Below are 25,600 nucleotides of genomic sequence, written 5' to 3'. Positions count from 1 at the left end.
CAGAGTGGCACGATATGCTGGAGAGCCTAAGAGGACCATCTGTGGCTCCTTGGTAAAGCTAATACAATGATCCAAGAGTGCACACTTGTTAGTGATTTGGTAAGATCTAATTATAGAATATATCACCAGTTTAGGGTGTATACCCTGTTTTCACACAGTCTGACCTAAGATTGGCACTTTCAGTTGTGAGCCACATGCCAGGCAACCTGACAACTGTGGTGAGTTGTCTCCAAATTTAAAAGGCCAATTATAAGACATCCTAATAAAGAGTAAACTGACATGGGGTGCTCAATAATGGCCAGGTAGTCAGAAATAAGAGACAGAACTTCCATTGATTTCTGTGGGACAGCCCTTAAGCAGCTATGCCGGGGGCCACAATGGCCCCAAGCATCTGTAGTATCAGGAAACATCAAGGTGGAATAAAGCCACGTTTACAGCCACACCCCTTAACTGTGTGAAATTTGACCTTGTTGCAGCTCAGAATCTAGCCACATCACTTTAGAACTCCTTTTTAAAATTATACCAAAATTCCTGGGAAAGTCATAGCCTGAAATGAGATATGTGGAACAGGAAGACTTGTTTGGTGAAGTTAGGGTGGGGCATGTTTAAAAATTCAGGCTTATAATGGGAAGCTAGCTTCAACGTTAGTCGTGGCTCTGCCACTCACTACAGTTAATGTGGATTTAGTGCTTATCAAAGGTGTTGTTCTGAAAATCCTGAAGTCTGAAGGTATCTGCACAGCAAGCAAAATATGGGAAGTGGCAGCATCCAGGGTAAAATTCTTCTCCCATGTGTCTCAGTTGTGTTTGAAAAGAACCACTTCTAGATGTTATAGGACATTCTCCATGCCTTTCAAGAAGTTTGACTCTGCAGAGAATTCCAAAAAAGGTACCAATTGTGGTGATGAGGTTTTGTTTTTGTTTTTTTCATGGTTTGGGAAAGGAGCTGAGACCAAGCTGATTTCACTGCCTGTTTCTTTTTCAAATTGTACATACTGCATATATCATGACTGACAAAGTAAGAGATGCAAGGAAAAATTCATCATCTTAACATAAGGTTTTTCCCCATGGAAAATAGATGCACTTAACAGAAAATAATCTATTTGAGACATGTACACAAAAACTAGTGCTTGATAGATGGAACGCAGCAGGAATGCATTTGGGAAAGACAGCTTTGATCAGAAACTCTGGGAGATGCTGGACTATGAAAATGACTTTAGTTGTGCATCACATTATTTATCTTTGCTTGCAGGCAAGGAGTCATTAATTGGAAACAAACTAAAACCCCAGCAGGAGATCCACTCTGGGCTAGATAAACCTACCATGGTATTACACTGAGTGCAGGGAAATTAATATATTTCCTCATTTCATAACTGAATGTGCTGATGACCATTAATTGTATTTAAAAATGTTCTCCCCAGGATATCCTCAAGAGATGCAAAGTCTCATATCTATACAATAAACAATACAAAAATATAGAGAAGAGCTGAGCAGGTATATTAGCATAAGAGCATAAAGAACTCAGCTGCCATCGTACTCTTTTCAATGTTTCAACATTTACTATTTGTTCTTCTTGCTGCATATTGCCTTTTCGGTAGACTCACAAGTAGCTTTTGTAACCACTGTTTTTCTCATTTCATAGCAATACAAACAGGCCTTGAATGTAACAAAAAGACAAACTAGCCAACCAAAAATGTTATAATGAGTGCTAATAAACACAGATTTCCCCAAATGCATTATAATTACAGAAACAGCAGTGCTAAAAAGCTGTGATCCTATCTACTGGGAAAACTCAATGGCCTTCAATATTTTTAGTTTCTCACCTTTAATGGGATAATTTAGCAGTCCCCAAATGTGCTACTTTATAAAACACACAGGTGAATTGATTCAAAGTCTCATAAGGACATTTTTCTTATATTGAGTATGAATCTAAAAAAATGCTAGCAAGCTGGCACTCACAAGGAGTGCCTATATCAAATACCTGGCTCTCCCTATTTTAGGAGTCAGCTTCCGCCATTATCTGTGATTATTCTGGTAGCATTGACAGGAAGACATGGCTATTTTGGCATTGCAAGCCCAGCCAACCATTTATTGTTTATCCTGTGGTGTAGAGTATTTGAGTCCTCCATGGTATGTGTGCAGTATACAAAACTCAGTTGGAGTTTGATGCGTGGGTCCCAATCCTGCATGAACTCCACACACCTGGACTCCCACTTGTCCAAGGAGCCCCACTGAAGTCAGTGGGGCTCTTTGTGGGGCAGTGAACTACCCCTGTGTTGTAACAACCAGGCAAGGTACTAACAAATTCAACAGGACTTTATTCTTAAAGTGGAAACCTCTTTACCAAGCTGCTGCTGCACCTTTGGTAGCTCTCACTCAGCCACCTCAACTCCCCCCGCTCCTTACTGTTCCCTGTCCTTTCAGACTCCCAACAGCCACCAGTGCTCCTAGTTCTAATAATTACAAGCAGCATCTAAACACCACATTCCCTCCTCTCTTAAGAAACTCTCCCAATTAAAATAAACATTGTTGTTCTAACCACAGGAACAAATATGAAACAAGACACTATACTGTTGGCAGAAATATTACACTGAAAACACTGTAGATACTATAAAACATAGTCTCTAGTCCAGACAGGTGGTCGTCTTGGTCTGACAGGTCGTCTCTCAAGCCCCGGTTCCAGTGCAATGTCTTGTATGTTGATACTACGGTGAAGTCATCCAGTGCAGACTGGGTGTTGGCATAATCTCCTCTTGGTGCATAGGTAGGTGCAAGATAAGAAGCATTCCATACCCGCCCATCAGAAAGTCGATAGGTGTAAGCTCCCTTCTTCTCTATGATTTTAAAAGAAGCTGTGAATTTATGGTCCCCTTTTCATAAAATTCCAGGTTTTCGTATTCTAACGAAGGAACCACACTCAAACTTTGGTTCCTTAGCACCCTGCCGCTTGTCTGTGAAAGCCTTATACTTTGCTTGGTTCTGTTCAACTGTTTTTCTCACATCATCCTCGGTTGGGGCATCAGGACGTGCCTGCAACAATCCAGCAATGTTCAGTTTAGTATTCATCTGTTTCCCATGCAGTAACTCTGCGGGTGATCTTTGCATTGTGGCATGTCATGTAGCCCAGAATGCTTGCAAGAAATCAGTAGTGAAGGTTATCCACAATTGCCCTTCCAGTTTAGCCATTTACAAACTCTCTTTCAAATTTCTGTTAAACCGTTTGATTTCCCCATTGGCTTGAGGGTAATATAGAGATGACCTTCTGTGTAAAATGTTCCTCTCTGCTAGAAAAGTTTCAAACTCCAGGGAAGCAAATTGACTACGATTATCTGAAACCAGTTTTTTGGGGTTACCTTCCCTGCTAAAAACTGAAGAGAGGAACTTAATTACTGTAGCAGAAGAGATTTGCGATGTAAACGCTACCTCAGGCCATTTACTGAAATTGTCTATTAAAGTGATGGCTAACGGCAGTCACTTGGAGCAGTATCAAAGGGTCCTACAATGTCAATTGCCACTTTTTCCCATGCAGATTCAGGAAGAGGAACAGGCTCTAATGGAGGGGTACATGTCACTGCTGTCTTATCATGCATTTGGCAAGTGACACAGGATTTTGTGAGTGCTTCAGTTTGAGAGTCCATCCCTGGCCACCAATATAGATCCCGTAGTCGTTGTTTGGTTCTGACAATTCCTTGATGAGTATTGTGTGCCAGGTGTATGAGTTTTTACTGTAATTCTTCGGGCACAAGTAGCCGGTGTGTACCTCATAGCACACAGCCATCAAGCAAAGAAAGTTCATCCCGAACTCTAAAATAAGGCAGCAAAACTGCGTCAAGGTTTTTATGGTTACAGGGCTATCTCTTTGTCAGAAATTCCTGTAGTTTTTGTTGGACACGCTGAACAAGCATCTTGAAATTGTTCTTTTGTAACTGCAGTAAGAGTGCTTGTAATAAGCACAACTACTACATCCTCATCCTCCGGGACCATCTGGTGAAGGCAAAGGCAGGCGAGAAAGGCAATCAGCTACCGCATTTTGGTTTCCAGGTTTATATTCCAGTTCATAATTGAAAGAGAGTAGTCATGCAGACCACCTAGCAATACGATATCTTGCTCTTCCCAGTCCTTTCATGGTGAGCAACTTCATCAAAGGGCTGTGGTCTGTGCGCAACTTAAACGTGCGGCCCCACAGGTAAGTTCTCCATTTTTCAGTAGCCCAGACACAAGCAAGTGCTTTTTTTTCGACTGTAGAACATTTTCTCTCAGCATTACTTAGTGTCCTTGAAGCAAATGCAACAGTCCTCTATGTGTTGTCCTCATGAAGTTGTGTGAGGACAGCCCCAAGTCCATAATCAGAAGCATCGGTAGTTACAATAGTGGGCAATGCAGGACTGAATAGTGCAAGTACTGGACTATGTACAATCAAGTCTTTCACCATTTCGAAACTAGCTTGTGCATCTGTTGTCCACACTAGGGTTGAACTTGTCCATAGTAATTCTCGTAACGGTTCAATGACAGAAGCATAATTGGGAATAAATTTTGCATACCAGGAGGTAAGACCCAAGAAGGAACATAAGGTTTGCAAATCTGTTGGAGGAGGAGCATTTGAAATTGCAAGGATATGATCTGGATCAGGTTTTAGTCCAGCCTGTGAAACTGTATGCCCCAGAAAGGAGAGTTCAATTTGTCTAAATTTGCATTTGGCCCTATTGAGCTTGAGGCTTGCTTTGCTGATGCAGTTTAGTACAGACTGCAGGTTATTGTCATGCTCCTCAGAAGTATTTCCAAACATGATAATATCATCCAGATAGTACTGAACTCCACGTTGATTCTTCAGAATCAATTACATCATTTTTTGGAAGGCACTTGGGGCAGATGCGAGACCATATGAAACACATTTGAAATGAAATAGTCCCTCAAGTGTAATAAATGCTGTGAGGTCTCTGCTATTTTCATGCAACATAACCTGGTAGTAATTGCTCTGAAAATCAAGAGTAGAAAACATCTTTGCTCCATGGAGTTCTAAAAATACTTCTTCTATGTGAGGAAGAGGATGGCTGTCAATCACAATAGCTTTATTTGGCTCCCTTAAGTCCACACAAAGGTGAATGCCTCCACCCTTCTTCTGCGTCACTACTATAGGTGAAACCCATTCCGAGGAGTCTATCTCCTCAATAATGTCCTTTTGAACAAGTTTTCTAAGTTCCTCTGAAACAGCTTCCCTGACTGAAAATGGTAAGCGCCGTAACTTCTGTTGTACATGCATCACATTCCGCATTTTAACTTTATGCAGAAACCCATAAGCACAGCCAAGTTTCTCTTCAACCTGGTGTTGGGTCCCAGCTGAAACTGATGTGTGTTCCGCAAGAGTGCTTTGAGGAAGATCAATTCGTCCATTAACTACCCAGAGATTTAAAGCAGCCAATAAATCTCTGCCAAGAATAGGAGTGCCTTTGTGGACAATGTAGAACTCTGCAGTTACACAGCAATCACCAAACGTAACTATTGCTAGCAGGCAGCCATGTACTGGAATATGTGTTTTTAAATAGCACACCAAGTGAAGTTTGGGTTCAGTAAGAGGCACATCTTTAAAGTAATGCAAATAGATGGAATCAGGTAGTAAAGATACTGCTGAGCCAGTGTCCAGCATTAGCTGAATAGAGTGTGATTTGCCTGAGGGTATGGCAGAAACGTTTACAGTGTGCTTTATTTGTTCTGGAATATGTACAGTAGTGATTTTGTCCACGCTCAGCACAATAACATCTGGTATTGTAACTGTATGCACCTGTTGATTGAACTGGCTGCTGCGACATACTTTAGCAAAATGCCCAATCTTTTTGCAATGATTGCACTGAGCTACTTTTGCCGGACATCCTGTGTAGCTTGCAAGGTGTTGTGGGGATCCACAGCGAAAGCATGCTTTTACTGTATTTTGAATTTGCTGATTCGGTGGTTTTTCATTAGTTTTCCTCTTAGAGTCGTTTGTCTGCAGCGATCGTGAACTTTTCTGCAAAGGAGTCACAGCCTGGACTGTGCCCCCTGTATCCATGCTCATTATTTTGGCTTCAGCTGTAGCTGACTCAATCTGGGGAGCAATGGTTATTGCTTTTTCTAGTGTAAGTTGTGGTTCTAAAAGTGAACGTTCTCTTACACGAAGCATGGTTGTTTTTTCAATGAGCTGGTCTCTAATCATCTCATCTGCATATTCCCAAAGTCACAAATTACAATCAGACTCCACAGGGAAGCAATATACTGCATTATGGGCTCCCCTAGTTTCTGGTCACGATGGCAAAATCTGTAGTGATTAGCTACTACATTCACTCTTGGTACAAAAAAATTCTTTAATGCAGTGAGTGCAGTCTCATATTTATCATCTGCAAGGGGAAAAGTGTAAAATATATGCTGCCCTTCTGCTCCAAGTCAGTGGATTAGCAGCGCACGCTTTCTTACTTGAGAAATCTCTGTAGCACTGATTGCAAGCAGACAAGTCTCAAACATATGGATCCAGGCAGTAAAAGCAATTGGAGGGTCACCTGGGCTTTGCAGAAAGGGTGCAGGTGGGTTCAGAGGCAGAAGATCCATCCTCGTCGCCAAAATATTGTAACAGCCAGGCAAGGTACTAACAAACTTCAACAGGACTTTATTCTTAAAGTGGAAACCTCTTTACCAAGCTCTTTACCCTCAGTAGCTCTCACTCAGCCTCCTCAACTCCCCACCCCTCTTTCCTGTTTCCTGTTCTTTCAGTCTCCCAACAGCCAGTGCTCCTAGTTCTAATAATTATAAGCAGCATCTAAACACCACACCTTGCAAAGCTCACTGATCTGGATCACTGAGTGTAGCCTCCGAATTTGACATTCCTGCATGTACCTCAGAATTTTTCAGTACTGCAGTCAGCCATTTTGTATGTTCAATCAACGCAGCTGAAACCCAAACATCCCATAGCTAGAAATAATCTTAGACTCTGACAGGCAAGCCTGTGAAGCTGCATGTTTGCAATTTTGCTATCAGAATGAGATAAGAAGTGAATGCACTGTGAAAACAGAAGGAATGTTTGGACAGTCGCCCTTTGGTTTATGTCCCTCTGACAAGTAAGTTTTTTTGTTGTTATGACTAGAAATGTTTTGCTGATAAGGAGAATAATAAATTGTTATTGGTTGTTGCTAGGGAAATTGTTAGCCCATTAGGGGCTACAATGAGTTATATACTTTGTCTGGAGAAAATTTATAAAATCTTTAGTTAGAAAGTGTGCTTTGGAGTAGCCTGAGGAAGCTTTTCTTTAGGCAAGGATCTGACACCTAAGTTCTCCAACAGCTAGATGGAAGGAGGGGCCCCTGGAAGCCTGGCTGTTGATTCCTGGAAACCATCTTAACTTTGGTAAATATAAAGGTTTAAGATGCTCTGGACCTACTGCTACAACATATGTGTGGGTGTGTGTACGCATGCGTGCGTGCGCACTGGTGACCTAATAAAAAGTAGTTTTAGGTGAAAGCACTCTGGTTTGTTTCAATCATATATCAGACGGAGGAGCTGTGCCCCATTTATTAATTTCTGCCACTGCCTGGAGGGAAACAAAGTTACCACTGCTTTCTGAAAACCGTGGGCAACATTAGCACTTACATTAGCTTGCAGAAACTAAATACAAAAAGAAAGACTGCATTTTAATGCATTATTTATGTGGCAAATAGTTGGATGCTTTTGTGTGTTTGAAATTTCATATTTACTGTGCATGTTGCAATGACGAAGACACTAGAGTGACTAGAGGATCTATTTATGGTTCCTGTTCTGACCCTTACAGGTATTCTCTTAGTCCTCCTGACAAGTGCAGTGCAGGGGGTTAAGTTATGTTTTCACACAAAATGTAGTTATAAACATGCAACACACGGGCATGCTGGTAAGAGACTGGTCTTTATTCCCTGGCTCCAGTCACATGTTGTGGTTCAGGGTTACAAAAGTGTATACCCACATCAAATGGCATGAGTTAGTATCACTGATTTTGGTGGCTATTGTAATACTGTTCACAGTGTGAAAGCCATGGCATGTTTCTCTGCAGGTGTGTAAAGTTAAGACTTAATTGTTACTTGATCACTGCCTTTCAGTTCAGTAGGGTATATAATGTATCGTACAGCTATGGTGGCTGTTATCATTTAATGTCCTAGCACCTAGGGTGAGAGCATTCTCAAGTGATGATGTGTTACCAAAGCAAATAAACAAGCACAACAGGACTAGCTTTTTCTTACTGGCACCTTGGAAAGATGACCCATTTACCTTTTCTTTCCAATGGCAAAATCAAATTTGATTTTTTTAAATTTATATCATTAATTTTCATATAGAAAACACTTGAGGATGTAACTCGGGGTATCAAACTATAGTATTTTACAGAGACCAGATGTGCGAGTAATATCTTTTATTGGACCAACTTCTGTTGGTCAGAGAGACAAGCTTTCGAGTTCTGTATTAGCTCAAAAACTTGTCTCTCTGACCAACAGAAGTTGATCCAATAGAAGATATTACCTCACCCACCTTGTCTTGTCATATCCTGGGACCAACATGGTTACAACAACATTGTATATAGTATTTTAGACAGTGTGCTACAGCCATGTCAGACATATGTATTCCATTCATGGAACATATGTGACCTAAGTTTCAGAGTTCCTGAGCACTCACAGATCAGCATTCACAAAATTCAGGGGTGGGGGAGATTTACTAAAGGACACTCTCTGGGAATACAGGTGGAAAGAGTGATGAAGAGAGTCAGAGAAATGTGACCTGCCAAGAACCACACATCATTATGATGACAGCATTTGGAAATGCAATATATTTTCTCCTTTCATGTAACAGAGATTGCAGCACAACTGTGAAAAGGCTAAATGAGAATTTATTCATTTCAGTAAGAATCCTTTTATTCCAAATCAGATGCATGGATAATCAATTTAAGACTTAGAAAAACTGAGTAAATGATAACCACAAATGAAAATGTCTTTAATGTTTCATCAGCATTCTCCCCATTAAATTGCCATCCTGCATTGTTTCCAGAAGTAGGTAGCTTCTTTGCTGTTTAAGAATAATATGCAAAAGAGGAAAGGGACACATAAAATAAACAGAAGTATGCCGAGTGAGTGAGTTTTAGAATTCTCTTTCTAAGATATCTGAACTAGTATGTTAGTTTTCTCTAATTCCTTAGTGTTTTTATTCAGTGCAATGCTCTTCCATTGCAACACTCTGAAGTTTAAGGCTATTCTAGATTAGCAGTGAAGACATCACACATATTTGTCCTGAACATCTTTTATACATTCACCCATTTTAACCTGTATCTCTTTCGGACACAAAAATTCCAAGAATAGCATTAAGACACAGCTGGAGGAGTTCTGTGTCATTATTCTCTTTTACTGTTAATGACTGCGAGTAATTTAAAAAAATCTTTGGTTAGGATCCCAATAAAATGGATTATTTATTTAATGGGATTTAGCCATCTGAATTCAGCTATGAATTCATCTGTAAATAAAATTTGCACATTATCTGGTAAATTGGCAAAATATTTATATGTACCTCCACATTCTACTGTATGGAACAAAAACTGCATTGTGCCATAGGGCCTATTTCACTAGCAGCGAATGGAGAACCTCCTATAGCTCAAGTACCAAAGGCAAGTGCTTTTGGAGCAGGAGGATCCATGCTATATTTTTTCTGCTGTCACTCAGATGTTTTAAATGGCCCCAATGTATAAGATTTGTTATAATATTAATTAGAAAAATGCATGAGCAATAAGACTCAAGATCTTTTTTAAATCTACCAGAAGAATTGCATCCTCACACAACTGAAGCTCCATGCTGCGAAAAAAACATGATAAAAAAACCTCTTTGTGACTTGGGTTGCAACTATAAATAATAAACCTGGATCCCTCATTGAATGGTCTCAGTGCATGCTTTTTTGCTAGCTTTATCCTTATCCTGTGGTCCCTGTTTGGACAAGTCCCTTAAGACTCCATCTCTGACATACTACGAAAGGAGCAAACACGATGCAACCTTGGCAGAGATCATTACCAAAACACACACACATCTTTATAAGCTTACTTTTTGGCTCCTAATGTATAACTCTGTCACAATAGTGCCTTGAAGTCCAAAGTGAAACAGAGCAATTCGTCCTTCCAGAAGACTCAGGGGGCTCCCCTGTGACATGCTTGGAGATGGCTGAATATATCTCACAAAGACAGATGTGAAAAATAAATAGAAACATGATAAACAAAGAGGAAATATAAAATAAAAAATACAGGTACAGGAAGACGTTATTTATTAGTGTGCCCTATAAAGTACTGGTTTGGAGGACATACCTCACATTTCACTCTTAGTTGTGAATGTCTGGGCTTTTAGTCCATTCTGGAAATCTCCAGCATGTTTAATGTTCTATTAGTGTACATTTTTCAGGGTGTGTGAATGGTGTGTATTATGTGTGTGCACTTGACTCATATTGAGTTAAAGACATAAAGCATAATTAGAAATGAAAGTAGAATGCATGAAACTAACTAGATATTTCTGCATCATTAACAGCTGTCTAATCTCTCTCTCCCTCCTAGTGAATAGTACAGTGCCTTCTGGTAGCTACTATATCCAATCTCATCAGGCGTGAGTGTTCATGGTAACTGCATGAAGAATAGGTTACATGTGGGAGTTAGCCATAAGCAACTTTGCTTTAGCAAAACCTCAGTCCTCATGATTTGGTTTTGCAAACCTCAAATCAAAGCCACCAAAATACAGACGATTATTTAAAACTCCCAAGCATCCACATTACCGAAAAGCACACAGGAGCAGCCAAGAAATCTCACATACTTGCTGTGGATTTCTGATATTAGTGGAAGGCCTGTTGCCATCTGGTGTCTTCTAATGTGAACATCTCTTGATAAGCAGGAGGGTAGGAAGGGGATCTCCAGCTCCTAGGAAGGTGAGGCAATTCCATCCCCAGGTGAGAAAAGAACATGGAATGGGGACTCTTCACCCAGGGACCCTACCCGAAGGGTACCCAGGAATGTACCTGCCTGAGCAGGTGTCATGGTGCACCCTCCCATTTCCTATAGTTGCACCCTCTGACTTCATATATTCTCTAACCCCTGTTAGCAGGTACTACTTGAATCTGGAGGTATATGTTTTGCTTCTGTACTAGCAGGTATTCGTATGGACATCTCTATGAGGCGATGCACCTATGTATCTCCTTATGTCATGTGTCACTGCAAAGAACTATCCCTTCTGCTTTACAGGTATTTGTGTCTGACACTGGCTGGTCACTTTTCATGGGAAGGATCTGTGCGAACAAACTACTCATCCAGTGACATTTTCCATTTTTTGGCTCTGTCCCATGATGGTCTGAAAGACTCTGGGAAGTTGCAAAAACCTGAGGGTACAATCTGCATTTGTCTTGGCTCCTTCTTTCCAAGTGAGGTTTACTTTATTTATTTATTTTGCTTGTCTCTTACTCCACAGTTTGGGCCTTAATAATAAGATATTTGTAGTAAAATGTGTCCCTTACAAACAGTTAATTGTAATATATTTATGTTGTGTACTTCAACCAAGAATGGAAATAAATAAACTGAATTTTAGTTGTGGAGTCTGTAGGAATTTGTTTCGAAAAATGCTAAACAACTAAGAAACAAAATACTAAAGAGTGGCCATTGCTCTTAAGAAATTAACCACCTCAATAAGTAGGTACTGAGGCTGGTTGGATCACAGAAACCCCTTTGGGGTTGCCAACTGATGTACCAAGACTACTTCTGCCCCTGCTTTCCCTGCCAGCTTGGAACGCCAGCACCCTGTCTTGCTGAGCCAGACACGCCAGTCTCCTCCAACACAGACCCAGGGTCTGAACCATGGGCCCCAAAGCTGCAGACTTAACTGAAAGCAACTTAAGAAGTGCTCCTCTCTTTTACACTCAGATGCTAAACTCCCAATGGGGTCCACTGATAGAGAGGTTTGCCCCCCCCCCCGGTATGAATATATACTCTAGGTTAATTAATAAGTAAAAAGTTATTTCATTAAATACAGAAAGTAGGATTTAAGTGGTTCCAAGTAGTAACAGACAAAACAAAGTGAATTACCAAGCAAAATAAAATAGAACACGCAAGTCTATGTCTAAGAAAACTGAATACAGATAAAAACTTCACCCAGTAAGCTTCCTTTTCCAGACTAGTCTCCTTCTAGTCTGAGTCCAGCAATCACTCACACCCCCTGTCATTACTGTCCTTTGTTCCAGTTTCTTTCAGGTATCCTTGGGAGTGGAGAGACTATCTCCTTAGCCAGCTGAAGACCAAAAGGGGTCTCCCAGGGGTTTATATAGACTTTCTCCTGGGGGTGGAACACCTCCCTCCTCTCTGTGTAGAATCCAGCTACAAAATGGAGTTTTGGAGTCACATGGGCAACTCACATGTCCATGTATGACTGAGTTTCTTATCAGCCAAGCCACATTCCTGAGAAAGCTCAGATGTAGATTGGCGTCTTCAAGATCCATTGTCCGTTAAGTGCTTCTTGATTGGGCATTTAACTTGCGCATTCTTTTCTCAGGAAGCTGACCAAATGCTTACTAAGGCTACTTACAAATCAAGCCAGTACACAGCCAATATTCATAACTTTGAATACAAAAATGATACATACATACAAATAGGATGAATAGATTCAATAGATCATCACCTTCACTGACATATGTTACATAACATATGTAGCATCAAACATATTCCAGTTATGTCATATATATATATACATTCATAAGCATATTTCCATAAAGCCTTACAGGGGGCACCGTCACAGGTACCCCAAGTGAAATGAAAGTAATGAGTGAATGACTGGTCATTTTACAGCAGAGAATAATTTGTTGCTATGGACAATGTTGCTGGTATCAGGGAAGGAATTTAACTTTCTAATGATCTTTTCATTCAAATTTGATTAGGTCTGTATCACAGTTTTATTTCATGTGGTGAGCATAACTGCTAGGAAAGATGTTATAATTCTGTAATAGAGTGAGGGACTACAAATAAATAAATAAGTAAAATAAATCAGAGTTGTCAAGAAAGTGTTAGCCTTAACTCAGGAAAGCCTACATACAATAGCGTACACTGAATGTGGAAAAACATCCACTATCCATTAGCACACACCGGAGGACATTAAAGATAGTATTATCATTAATAATACTGCTTTTGTTATATTAAAATAACCCCTTATTATTTAGGTCAGATTGTGATACCTTTCCTCACATTGAGTAGCACCTTATTTCACAAGCAGTCCCAGAGTAATACTGTTGGAGTCCATGGTCCACTTGTGGTGTAAGGTACTGTGATCAAGCCAGAATGTGCTTAAGTGGTACAAAGAAGTTTTAAAACAGCTGGAGAAAACCAATGGAAATTTCCCCTTATGCAAGGGAAGTCTTTGCTGGCAAACAGTTACTGGAGGTGGCTATCACACTTCCTGAGCCAGCTGTCCCCACATCCCTGGCAAAAGGGGAGTGAGAGGTGTAACACAGGTGTTCCTGGAGTGGGATGTGGAGCTGGGGAGGATGGTGGAGTAGAGCTTCCCTATGTCTGATCCTCCACTGGTGCAAAGGCAGACCATATGCCTGCAGAGGAGGTTAAAGCAGGCCCTAATATCTGCTCTGATATCTGCTGAAACTGCGTGGTCAAGGATCCGGGAGCCACAACCATCTCCCTGTGGCCACCATTCTCCACTACCTCCAAGTGCAGCTAGGACATAGTCAGTGATGCAAGTAGATTTTAATTCTTACTGGTACGGTGGCTCCTGGGAGGGACACAAAGGGGGGCACCAGCTAAAGGGGGGGCACGTGACCTCCCCCATGACTCCTCCCCACCCCACCCCCAGCCCTGTCCTCTGGCTGGGCTGTTCAGAACTCAGACAGGAGATGCAGCTGTGTGGAAGGGCTGGGGGTGGTACAGCCACTCCAGAGGAGCTGCCAGCATGATCCGCCCCTTTTGGATTTCAATGTAAGCTTTGCAACAGCCAGTTTTTTCTTTTGCAATTCCAGTGCCAATTCCATTTTACTCATCCATCACTATGTTGAAACCAAATTCTGCTCTCAGTTGCAGTAATGAAGCCTCATCAGCCTTATTGGAGTTAAACCAGATTTGGCCTTTACTCTTCCAAACACCTATTGAAAAGCAAGCAAAGTAGAGAATAGAACCATTTTTAAAAGTTGGCTATAGAACACAAACTGAAAGCAGGGAAGTAATCCTTGCCTTGGCTGAGCAACAATGCACAGTAATTCCAAACATGTGTCTTTTCACTCTGGAGTAGGATGCATTGAAAGGTTGCTATTGATTTATAGCAGCAAAAACAAGCACTTGATATTGATTGGGCATTATATCTGCACAGTATTGATGTCAAATATCAAATTTTGCTAAAGCACTCAAAATACATACATCTGTCCTTTTTACCCACTGAACACCAGTTACCAGTGTCCTATATTCTATATGAATCATAATCTAACTACAGCATGAGCTTTAATCTCATCTAGATTTAGCACCAGAATGTTGTTACATCAATCCCTGAAAGCAGTACTACACTTCAAGATCTGTCATTGACTGACCTGTTTTTACAGATTTTATAATTCAAATCATATTGGATTAAAATCTTGTCATGCACATTTTCCCATTAAAAATAGGGCTGCCGATTAATCGCAGTTAACTCACACGATTAACTCAAAAAAGGAATCATGATTGAAAAAATTAAACGCAATTAATCGTAGTTTTAATTGCACTGTTAAACAATAGAATACCACTTGAAATTTATTAAATTGTTTTTGGATGCTTTTCTACATTTTCAAATATATTGATTTCAATGACAACACAGTATGCAAAGTAGACAATGCTCACTTTTGTTATTGTTATTTTTGATTACAAACATTTGCACTGTAAAGATGGCAAACAAAAGAAATAGTATTTTTCAATTCACCTCATTCAAGTACTGTAGTGCAATCTCGTTATCGTGAAAGTGCAACTCACAAATGTAGATTTTTTTTGTTGAATAACTGCACTCAAAAACAAAACAATGTAAAATGTTAGAGCCTACAAGTCCACTCAGTCCTACTTTTTGTTCAGTCAATCGCTAAGACAAACAATTTTGTTTACATTTACGGGAGATAATGCTGCCTGCTTCTTGTTTACGATATCACCTGAAAGTGAGAACAGGTGTTCGCTTGGCACTTTTTAGCCAGCATTGCAAGGTATTTACATTTCAGATACGCTAAACATTCGTATGCTCCTTCGTGCTTCAGCCACCATTCCAGAGGACATGCTTCCATGCTGATGATGCTTTTTAAAAAAATAAATGCATTAATTAAATTTGTGACTAAACTCCTTGGGGGAGAATTATGTCTCCTACTCTGTTTTACCCACATTCTGCCATATATTTCATGTTATAGCAGTCTCAGATGATGACCCAGCACATGTTGTTCGTTTTAAGAACACTTTCACTGCAGATTTCACAAAATGCAAAGAAGATATGAATGTGAGATTTCTAAAGATAGCTACAGCACTCAACCCAAGGTTTAAGTGCCTTCCAAAATCTGAGAGGGACGAGATGTAGAGCATGCTTTCAGAAGTCTTAAAAGAGCAACACTCGGATGCAGAAACTACAGAAAAACCACCAAAAAAGAAAATCAACCTTCTGCTGGTGGCATCTGACTGACTAAGATGATGAAAATGAACATGTGTCAGTCCGCACTGCTTTGGATTGTTATCAAGCAGAACCTATCAGCATGGACACATGGGTAGAAAATGTCCACAACTATTTAAATAAACGGTATCCTATTATTGTTTAGCAGTGCGATTAATCGTGTGATTAATCAAGATTATTTTTTTAATTGCACGATTAATCATGATTAATTTTTAATCACTTGACAGCCCTAATTAAAACTTATTCAAAATAGCACATTTTCATTCTAACTTAAATCTATGCAGACCCTTTCATTCTAATGGATCCTAAACCATATAGCAATATATAAATATAAATCATTTCTCCCATCTGAAATGCCCCCCCATCGGCAGGCCTGCATGTCTGTCCCAGAAAACAGAGGACCACCAACAAAGGGTCTGATTCTGAACTCATACACAGCTGTGTAAATCAAGGATAACTTCTTTGATTCTGATGCCACACAAACTTAAAATTGGTGTAATTCGGTTGAGGTTAAAGGAGTTAGACTGGGGTAAAACCAGTATAAAGGATATTAGAATCAGGCCCTGCATCACTAAAATCACTCTCTGCTGCACCCATTCTTGAGATTTCAAACAGTAACTCAAAACCTCTTAGGGTATGTCTAAACTGTAATGTAAGCCTGGGATTAGTAAAAAGAAAAGGAGTACTTGTGGCACCTTAGAGACTAACCAATTTATTTGAGCATGAGCTTTGGTGAGCTACAGCTCACTTCATCGGATGCATACCGTGGAAGTGAGCTGTAGCTCACGAAAGCTCATGCTCAAATAAATTGGTTAGTCTCTAAGGTGCCACAAGTCCTCCTTTTCTTTTTGCGAATACAGACTAACACAGCTGTTACTCTGAAACCTGGGATTAGTGGAACTCCAGTGAGACACCCTGAGTTTGTTAACTTAGAGCTGAGTGTCTTTTCTCATTTGTAACCCCAGGTTAGAAACTGTTGAATCCTGGGTCCCACTCTGGGGCTCTAGCATCTACACTGCATTATGAAGGCCCAAATCCAACCACCTAATCCCAGAATTCCTAGCACCCTCCCAAAATGTGGCCACTCTAGCCTTTTGTTCATGGTGCAGTATGAGAAAACTTGACTTTTCACCAAATTTGACTGTTCAGAGGCCAAAGAAATCAGCTTGTGGAATACTTTTGATGGACTCCCAGAGCACAAGTCCAGTGAGACTGTGTCTGCACTGCAAAGCTATAAGTCTTGAACCCTGAGTCCTGGCTTCACTCAGGTAAAGATCCTCCACCTCATTGGGTCCTGGGACCTTGGGTCCGAGCCCTGGGTTAGTGTGATTTGAGCATAGATGGAAGGGAGGTGTGATGGTGTGTACACTGGGCCCAAAGGAGTTAAAGGACAATATTGGGCCCAGGTAACCCCGGCCTCCCCTAGACCTGCAGAGCATGCTCCAAGTGAAAAGGAAGCTTAAAAGGGAGCAACTCAGCTCAGAATAGGGAGGAAGACAGACCTACCCTGAGCACTGCTGGACAAGGGTGTCAAAGAAGCCTCCCTGTGAGGAACAGGACTGTACGCTGAGCCCAGTTGGGGCTGAAGGTTTAGTTGTCTTTTTCTTTTATTATCTCATATTGGACTTTGAGCTGTGGGGAGAGAGATGGTAGGACGTGACACAAGGAGGGTAACTCTGAGGGCACTCCAGGATGCCAGGCACCGTTGACCCTCATAGGGCTCTGGGTTGGAGCCTGGTGGAGTGGGAGGGCCTGGGCTCCCCTTCCAACTGCCCCTGCTGCAGGAGAGGCATAAGCCACATTCCAGTCTCACTCCCCTCTGATAAGAAGAGGACAAGGACATTGCAAACCCAAGGTGAAGCTAAGCCAATCCTCCGGTGAGGAACTAAGCTGAAAGGCCTTACTGCTGAGAGGAGATACTGGGTGTGCCACCCACTAGATCACAGCTGGACCTCCAAGGAATCTATGATAGGGAGTTATGCTTGAGCTTAAGTTCAAACCCTGGGCTTACATTGCAGTGTAGACATACCCTATTATCCCCAGTGGGTTAATTTAGAAAAAAATAACCAAGTAATTGAAGCCTGATTCTGATCTCACACCAGTATTACACCAGTCTAACTCCATTCACTTCAACAGAGTTACTCATTAATATTGGTGCGAGATCAGAATCAGGCCCTTAGCCCTTTAAAATTGACCAGGTGCCTTTTGATACTTTGAGAAAAAGGGTTTTGAAACAGCAGAAGCATTGAAAACTTTGATCAATATTTTAGCATCCACATCAGTTATCCATAGCCGTTATTGCACATAATGTCATTCAAAATGAAGTTGACACACACTTTCAAATAATGTCAAGAATTGTGCAAACATTCGACATGCCAATTAAGGTATAATGAAGCAATAATAAATGACAGGGAAGGTATTTACTGTCAGTTAATGGCCAGTTAGAGGAACTGAATCCTAATTTCTTGGGCCCTAAAATTCAAGAATTAACCACTCGGAAATGCCTGACTTGGGGTCATTATTTCTATTCTAAATCATGTGAATCAAATGAAGTAATTACCATTTGATCTTTTTCCACTTTGTCTGATTAATGATGCTGTGATTACTTTTTTTTTTCTTCACGGTTTGCAGCACCATTCTTTTCCTAGCAGTTAATAACTGGTACAGGCAGAAAGCAGGATTTGATTCAGCACTCTCTTTCACACATGGGTTTAAAACATAGAATAATATCAGGATTACATTATTGACTTTACATTCAGTGCTTTCCTCCTCCTCTGCTTCAATTGCACCCCGTATCCATTCTACGCAAGAGTCTGGTGTATTTCCTTGGCTGGCGTGAATAGACATAGCTCAATTCAAGTCAATGGACCTAAAACAATTCACATAGCTGAGAATCTGCCTTCATGTGTATGCTCCAAAAAAAGGATTCTGAAGTGTTCCGTGGCAAGGAGGGTCATAATACATCATTTTTAGTCTTGTTTTTCTTTAACAAAAAAATAACTTGTATGAGTTCACTTACTTTTAAAAATGCCTAAAAAAGCATATCTGCTAGGAGGTACCGAGGGGTCCATTTTGGATGAAAGTCTAAAAAAGTATTAAAAGGGTGATAGTATACAGGATCCCTGAAAGTGTGTGGTTTAGATATTCCTACATGAAATGTGAGTAATTTTCACTTTTTTTTCCTTGCTAGTATGTTATCACTATCAAAGAGACAGCAGTGGTGCTCTATTTACTACTAGGGGACAATCACAAAGGCAACAATTGCAATGTCATGATCTGTATTTCATTTTTAACTATTGAGGGTAGAATATGTAATTTGCATTACCTTAATTTTCCTCATGACTTTTAGATGATTGATGATCTTTTTCTGGAGTGTTATTTTCTTAAAATGTTCTTTGTCAGAGTTATTGTTTATTGAACAAATGTACAAATTATAATCTTAATTTATTCTGTAGTCTCCAAATTACCTTCTTGTATGAATCAGTTTCCAGATCACTCCTTGCTTGATGGCTCATCACAGCTTTCCATTGTCTGAGAATTTTGGTACAAATATATTTAAACCTTCATGGATTACTTCTGCAAGAAAATATAATGATTTCTGTAGTAGTATGGATGATTATTCTACATAAATTAAAGATGGGAGAATAATATTCATTGCCCATTCTAACATTTTTGTAATTATTTCTCAATAAATGTTCCCATTAGTCAGCCAACACTATTGATAAGTCACTACTGGTGTATGGATTATAGATTTACTGTTTCAGTTTATAGCTGTGGAGTATAGTTTTGTTGGTCACTTTTACAACAATGCTGGAAAAAATTCTACAAATTTGTATTCAAAAACTGTGTAACATCCCTTAATGCTGAGTTTGAATAGTACTTGGTATCTGATTATATTTCAGGGATGGGTATTCACTATCCAGCAAATCTGGAAAAAGTGAATTCATCACTAGATGAAAAGAAAATTGTTTAGGCACGCAAGAATATGGAGGTGGACCAAGCACATAGGAAAGAATAGAAGAAAAACACAAAAACCCAAAAGAAAGGCTACAAATGGAAGCTAAAAAGAACCCAAAGAGAGGAAGGGACAAGAAGAAAGGACAGCAGAGATATAGGCAGGGACAGAGCTGTGCAGGCCTTCAAAAAAGTGAGAGGACCTTAGCTTTGATTAAGAAAGACTGAGATCCAGAGATGGATTCAAAGAGGGGGTTATGACTAGAGCTGGTAAGAAGTTTAAGGGAATGATGATTCTTTGTGCAGAAATGTTTCACTCAGTCTTATTACAGATTCAGTGAAACTTTCACTGAAACACGGGCAGGTTTTGGGGTCCACAGCTCTGGTGGGAAAGCTGGCAGCCCCAGATCCTTTGACGCAGCCAGACTCTAAGGGCTTGAAGACTCTTTGTTTCCCAAGGAGCATCTAAGTGAAATTGACATTCTTGCAAATTTAATGGCTGCTATTCAGTGACAAGAATGTCAGTATCACATTTCATTTCAGGAACGCCATATTTTGGTGTTTCTGAAACAATATATTCAGGGATCTCCATTTTCCTGAGAAATTCCATAAATTTGCTTTAATTCCAAATCAGAACAAAAGCAAATTCATAAATAGCAAAATCCCCAGCAAACTGAAATCCCTGAGTTTAGGCCAGCTCTAGTTATGTAATGGGCAGAGTAACAAAGAGGAAATAATCTTATTTGTAGCATTTTTGATAGAGAAATGACAGTGTAATTTTTGACCCTATGTACTATTTTGCTTGCATTCCCTCTATGCAAATTCGGAAAATGTGGTTGAAAGACCACATTCAAAGAGAGGTTACCGAACTGGGAGGATGACTCCACTGGGGTCAGTCCTGAGTCCAGTTCTATTCAATAATTTCATTTATGACTTGGATAATGGAGTGGAGAGTATGCTTATAAAACTTGCAGATGACACCAAACATGGAGGAGTTGCAAGCACTTTGGAGGACAGGATTAGAATTCAAAATGACCTGGATAAATTAGAGAATTGGTCTGAAATCAATAAGATGAAATTCAGTAAAGACAAGTGCAGAGTACTACACTTAGGAAGGAAAAAGAAAATGCACAACTACAAAATGGGAAATAACTGGCTAGGTGATAATGCTGCTGAAAGGATCTGGGGGTTACAGTGGATCACAAATTGAATATGAGTCAACAATGCGATGCAATTGCAAAAAGGCTAATAATTCTAGGATATATTAACAGGATTGTCATATGTAATATGTTCTACTCTACACTGGTGAGGCCTCAGCTGGAGTACTAGGTCTAATTCTGGGCACTACACTTTAGGAAAGATGTGGATAAATTGAAAAGTCCAGAGCAAGCAATACAAATGATAAAAAGTTTTCAAAACCTGACCTATGAGGAACTGGGCATGTTTACTCCTGAGGAGAGAAGACTGAGGGGGGACCCAATAAAAGTTTTCCAATAAGATAAGAGCTATTAAAAGAGGATGGTGACTGTTTGTTCTCCATGTCCACTGAAATTAGGATAAATAATGGGATCAATCTGCAGCAAGGGAGATTTAGGTTAAAAATTAGGAAAAACTTTCTAACTATAAAGGTAGTTACATTCTAGAATAGCTTCTAAAAAAGGTGGTGGAATCCCCATCATTGGAGGTTTTTAAGATTAGGTTGGACAAACTCCTGTCAGAGATAGTCTAGGTTTACTTGGTCCTGCCTCCGCTTGACTTAATGTCCTCTTGAGGTCTCTTCTAGCCCTGCATTTCAGTGATTGTATGATTTGCGCAGCCATTTGCTATACAAATGCTATACAAATGCTAAATTGCTGCTCCTAACTTTGTAGATGCATGGACTGATACATCTTTAAACCAATTGTGTTTCTCGTCTAAAAATAAGCACAAAATTTGGCCTGGTTGTCAGCCATCCTTCAAGAAAAGCCCACTACTGCAAAAGCCAGGGTGTCATACTGCCAGTACAGAGGATGGATGTTCATAGGCAATTTTATGTAGGGTGCTTGTACATTTTCTACCCATGCCCTGCTGGTCTAAGATAGACCACTTAGTTCTTGATCAGCCCAATGACTTCAGTAATGGGCATTAGATTAAGTCTACAGTCCCTCATTTTTGAGAGCAAAATTCACCTCAAAAATGATAGTCAGTTTTCTATACATTTACATTTTCCTCATATCTGTTTTAAAGTGGTTTTATTCAAGCAATAAAATTATCAAATAAGTGACTTCACATTACATTAAATGAATGCTAAGAGTCTACCAGGAACTGACAAAAGCAAGGACATTCATACAAAGCTGTCACTCCACGCACTCAAAGTGACAAGCTACACAACAAATATCCTTGTTGTGATTATGATTTGTATCTCTAATGATGTTTCAACATATCTGCTGTATTTGTGCTATTACAGACCATTAAAAGTAGTTGGGAGTCCTTAATGGACCTTTAAATAATGAGATAAATGTTGAAAACACTGAGCAGAAAATGAAAGCACAACAGCCCTTATTCAATGGACAAATTTGGTAAGGTGAATCATTTTTTGAAAACTGTAACTTCACTGAATGTGAAAGTTTTGGGCCATATTCTGTTACCCTGAACATTGAGTGGCACCTTACTCCACTCCTAGCCCCATTGACTTGCCAGAATATGGCCCTCTGACTTAGAACCCCAAAACTCCATTCATCTGTGCAAGGGATTTATCTGACCCTCATCACTATAGCATTTGAGAGCCACACAAGTTGTGAGGATAAATACATTAAAACACACCTGGGAGGTAGGGCAGTCAGGTAAACCAAGTCTTCAGCTACTGCCCTACCCACTGGACCGTTTCCTTCCTCTTAAAATTAAGAATTCCATTCCCCAAGCAAACCTTTCATTGATTTCAATGGGAATTCTATGGTAAAAATGGATTTTTATTTGGAATGAGATTGGAATGTTGTCAGAGCTGAGGGGGAAAATTTGGTTTCCTGGTCTGGCTCTTCTTTTATGAAAAGAAAGTATTGGTTTGCTAGTCTTTGTCTTAATTGGGCTGTATTTTAGGTGTTTGTCAAGGGAGCACAGAGCCTGGGGGAAGGTGCTGCTTTTATGATTATTTGTAAAAAATAAAATAAATCCATTGTTAATCTTTCCCATCCCGGGACTCCAGCCCTTGAAACCTTCCTCCCATCCAGCCACATCTTGCCAGGCTGAAGGCCCTTTAGTCTCAATAAAAGCATAGTGTATATACAGTAGATTACCTTAAATAATGTGTGAATCTTGTTTCCCTGAAAAGTGCTAAGTTGACACCCCTGAAGACTGGAGTCCTCTATCCACAGATCCGATACAGAACTGGCAGCAGCATGGCTGTCAATCCAGCAACTTTCAGGAACTCTAAATTCACACGTACACAATTGTGGGGGGAAAAAGAAACTTGATTATTTCAAACATTCACACCTCTCTACATTCCCTGGTTCCACGCAGGATTGAAATAGGAAATGTCATGACATTTTCTAGAACTGCAGTTGCCTGAGGGAAAAACAGAACTGACAACCCCTAAAGAAATTGTCTTGTTCAGATATCTCCAGTCCAACTTGCAGATTAAAGTCTGGTTTATCCAAATCAAAGCTCCACATTTCTTTTAGATTGACCAGTCACTGCTTTGGTCCTCATGGCCCTTCTCTTTAAAAAGATGGTGGCATTTAGAATAAACATTGCGTTTTACAGGTACTGACAGAATCAACTCTCAGCAAAGTGGAAGTATGTGTCTGCTGAAATGCCCCTATTGTCTTTTCTGACATTCATTCAGGTCCCATCCATAACAAGATTCTCCTCTTCCTGATTCTGGGAATATTCCAGGAAATCCAAGATATCAGATTACCATGTTATAGTTCAAGGGGAGTGTTCTATACCCAAATGCAGAGTTTAAGTTGCATAGACAGATCTTCAGTTTTTTTAAAGGAGAAATGTAAATGTAAAGAGCTCACAAAGAAAAAGAGCTTGTCCTAAAATTTGAGAGATGTTTTGCAAATTTACCCTCCAGACATTTTTATGCATGTTTATAAATCTCTTCTGAATCCAGGCCTTGGGCAGCAATGTCTTTGGGTCAGGGACCATGTTTTCTTTGGGTGTGTATGGTAATTAGCATAATGGGCCCCCAATTGAGGCCTCTGGGCACTACTGCAATACAAATTAGTAATAACCACAGTGTTTATCTGCAGTAAAGATACAGAGTTACTTTCTACCGTATGTATATTAACTTGTAATATGGGGACATTATGATGTTAATGTGATACCTCATAATGATCCCTCTGAAGCCATTAAAAGGGGGTCATGGCAAAGTTCCACTTATTAACAGCCTAAAACTAACCATTACAAAGCCTAATGTCAAAGATTTGCTTGTTAATATCTTCACACCATTGACTGACATATGGAACCTACTTATCAGTGTTTCCTTATTCTGTATTGTTTTTTTTCTTTCCTGCTTTTCAATTTCTTACTCACTGTTTTCTCCTTCTCCTGAAAAGGTTTGTTTGATTTCTTTTATTAAACCAGTAAGAAAAGAAAGTTATATTAGACAAAAGATTCCAGTAAAATACATTTGTCATAAGCTGACAAAATGCAAAGAGTCATACTAAGGATGTGGACTCACAGCTCCTAAGTCTTCCTGGGCCTGTTGCTGTGAAGTGATGAATGCCGTTGGCTTCAGCAAAACAGGTGTAGCTCAACTTCTTGCAGAATTGGGCTCCTGTACTTATACTGGATACCGTACATACTCCCAACTTTTTCTGAGAGTCCTGTAAGAATGGGAATGAAAGAACTGTAAATTGTATAACTGCTCTGGACTGTTGTTGAAGAGAGAGAATGACTAAAGTGGACTTGCTAGTCCCTCTGTCAATGAGCACTACTGCTTAGAGAAATGCCCAAGAGGAGACAAGGGAGGAAGAACAAAGGAACCAGGAAGCAAGCAGCAGATATATTTCATCTAATTGTTCTGGCTTTTTTCTTTATGTTTCCTTTTAAGAGTCTGTCTGTTGTAAGATAGAGATTTGAATGACTAATAAAATTTGGCAAAGAAAGACATATTTACATTTTCTGCCTCCATTACTGAGTAAGATAACTGAGGCTGTAGACACAATACTCCCCAATGCTCCACCACAGTGGGGCAATTTTGCTCCTCCGCCCTGTTTTTTGTGAAAGCATGCCCCATCACAGTGCTCACAGAGAGTATGGCCTGGGAAAGGGACATGGCCAAGACACTGTTACATCCTGGCAATCCCTGGCTGCCAAAAGGGGACCTGAGGATTGCTTGCAGCTGATATAGGGTGTCCTACTCTATGTCAGGGCTCCAGGACAGTCCCAGGAGTATGCAGCACAAAGGGGGCTTAACATTACCTTGAACTTGCTTCTCCCTTACTTCCAAAGCTGAGCCAAGCAATCTGTGATAAATTAAGTGGGTGGTAGGTAGCCCCCTTTGATGGACACTGTCATAAAAATAAAGGGAAGGGTAAACCCCTTTAAAATCCCTCCTGGCCAGAGGAAAAATCCTCTTACCTGTAAAGGGTTAAGAAGCTAAAGGTAATCTCGCTGGCACCTGACCAAAATGACCAATGACGAGACAAGATACTTTCAAAAGCTGGGAGGAGGGAGAAAAACAAAGGGTCTGGGTCTGTCTGTATGCTGCTTTTGCTGGGGACAGAACAGGAATGGAGTCTTAGAACTTTTACTAAGTAATCTAGCTAGGTATGTGTTAGATTATGATTTCTTTAAATGGCTGAGAAAGGAACTGTGCTGAATAGAATGACTATTCCTGTCTGTGTGTCTTTTTTGTAACTTAAGGTTTTGCCTAGAGGGATTCTCTATGTTTTGAATCGAATTACCCTGTAAGGTATCTACCATCCTGATTTTACAGAGGTGATTCCTTTACTTCTATTAAAAGTCTTCTTGTAAGAAAACTGAATGCTTTTTCATTGTTCTAAG

At 40.1% G+C, this 25,600-nt stretch overlaps 2 long non-coding RNA genes across 7 annotated transcripts in view; one reads left to right on the top strand and one right to left on the bottom strand.

Annotated features, from left to right (window-relative positions):
* The first annotated feature begins 7,222 nt into the window (after positions 1-7,222).
* On the top strand, positions 7,223-11,580 carry LOC125630320 (uncharacterized). Its single transcript, XR_012666511.1, has 2 exons — positions 7,223-7,367; positions 11,242-11,580. It is a non-coding gene; the product is annotated as an uncharacterized LOC125630320 (long non-coding RNA).
* Positions 11,581-11,954: 374 nt separating this feature from the next.
* LOC125630318 (uncharacterized) overlaps positions 11,955-25,600 on the bottom strand; it is a 138,891-nt gene continuing 125,245 nt past the window's right edge. For 5 of the 6 annotated variants that reach the window (XR_012666507.1, XR_012666510.1, XR_012666506.1 and 2 more), the window contains 4 exons: positions 24,273-24,417; positions 22,882-23,014; positions 19,123-19,231; positions 11,955-14,129 (listed from right to left, as the gene is read on the bottom strand). This is a non-coding gene — a long non-coding RNA (uncharacterized LOC125630318). Of the gene's footprint in view, positions 14,130-14,874; positions 15,292-19,122; positions 19,232-22,881; positions 23,015-24,272; positions 24,418-25,600 lie in introns of those variants that run through there. The other variant, XR_012666508.1, reaches the window with a different exon arrangement.

Source organism: Caretta caretta, chromosome 1 (genome assembly GCF_965140235.1).
Source record: "Caretta caretta isolate rCarCar2 chromosome 1, rCarCar1.hap1, whole genome shotgun sequence".
Classification (NCBI taxonomy): Eukaryota; Metazoa; Chordata; order Testudines; family Cheloniidae; genus Caretta; species Caretta caretta.
Note: the sequence above shows the minus strand (reverse complement) of the source record. Positions and strands in the feature narration are given on the sequence as shown.